This window comes from Nicotiana sylvestris, chromosome 9 (genome assembly GCF_000393655.2).
Source record: "Nicotiana sylvestris chromosome 9, ASM39365v2, whole genome shotgun sequence".
In the NCBI taxonomy this organism is placed as follows: Eukaryota; Viridiplantae; Streptophyta; class Magnoliopsida; order Solanales; family Solanaceae; genus Nicotiana; species Nicotiana sylvestris.
In genome coordinates this window covers 41,945,902-41,947,699 of record NC_091065.1, presented here as the reverse complement: position 1 = coordinate 41,947,699, position 1,798 = coordinate 41,945,902, and positions in this window count along the sequence as shown.

Below are 1,798 nucleotides of genomic sequence, written 5' to 3'. Positions count from 1 at the left end.
ATACCCTCAGCACTAAGTTTAGAAGAGTTACTTACCTCAAGCAAGGTAATTGCAATACCGAGAAAGCCAAGCGGTGCTCCAAAAATGCCATCCTGCGCATTCGACCTTCAAACAGCTCGAAACTAACCAAAAACAAATCAAATACATCAAACAAAAGAAACCAATCCCAATCGAAAAAGGTCAAATCTTTAATCAAAAGCCCAAAGTCGGCCAAAAAGCCAAACCCGGGCCCGCTCCTCGAAACCCGACAAAATTCACAAAATTAGATAAGTTATTTAATTACGAGTCCAACCATACTAGTTTCACTCAAATCCATCTCCGAACCGATGTTCAAAACTCAAAAATTCACTTTATGCAATTTTAGATAAAACCCCCAAATTTCACTTTGAAATCATAAATCAAATGCAAAAAACAAAGATGAATTCATGAAATATAACCAAAATCGAATATAGAACACTTACCTCAATCCATATGGTTAAAATCGCCTAATAAAATTGTCCAAATCCGAGCTCCCCAATTCAAAGTATGACCAAATGAATAAATCTTCGATATTAAGTACTTTTGTCCAGCTTTTTTACCTCGTATTACATGCCAAATGATCCCAAAACTTGCTTTTGATACCTCCAGTGGGTTCCTTGTGAAATTTCAGTCAAGATAGGCTTTTGAATCACTCCATTTGATCTTATAATGAAGGAGATAGGTTGGTTTCAGTATTTAGAAATAGTACAGATTTTTAAATACGAAGTCTATGGCAATTTCGTAATTAATCTAAAAATCTGGCAACCCAATTCTTAGTAAAATGACCATACAATCCTCATACGATATTCAAATTCGGTGATTTTTTTTTATACGGATCCGTAATTATGATACAGATCTAATGCTTCAACCAAAATAGAAATCGGAGCTCACTTATTTAATGTAGTATCATTTATGCTTGAAGAAATGACATCAAAACATAAGAAAAACGAGCGCAACACAATCTATGTCCATCCAAAACTCACACGAGCGCCTCGGGACCCTATACGAACATACAAACAAGTCTCGTAGCATAACACAGACTTACTCGAGGCCTCAAATCATGCATAACAACATCGAAACGATGAAACACACCTCAAATCAAACTTTATGAACTTTCGACTTCCAAAAACTTGCGCAGAAACATATCAAATCAACTCAAAATGAACTCAAATTTTTCACACAATCCCTAATACATCATACGGAGCTACTCGTGCCCCCAAACCACCAAGAAAAGTGAAAATGCTCAAAATGATCGTTCGGGTCATTACAGGGCTTGTGCAAAATATTGCGAAGGGGATAAGTGGTTACAACACAAATTGGGTGACATTGAAAATACAGTTTTAATTTCCTAGAGGTACCTATTAGAGCAAGCACTAATTTTAATTGTGGGTACCGGGTTTCTGATTCACCCAAAGTTTGGCTAACGTAGTAAACAGGAAATTACGTACCTTGCTCTTCTCGAACTAGGACACTACTTACCGCGAACTCCAAGACTGCCAAATATAAGTAATGTTTCTCGTCCGCTTTCGAAGTATAAAGCAATGGTGGGTTCGAAAGATACCGCTTTAATTCTTCCAATGCATGTTGGCACTCTAGGGTCCAAATGAAATGCTTTTCTTTTTGAGCAGTGATAAGAACCTATGACTTCGATCCGAAGACCTCGAGATGAATCGGCCTAAAGCGGTTATCTGTCCTGTTAACCTTTGTACGGACTTAACACTGTCTATGACTGTGATGTCTTCGGTTGCCTTGATTTTATCGGGGTTGATCTCGATTCCCC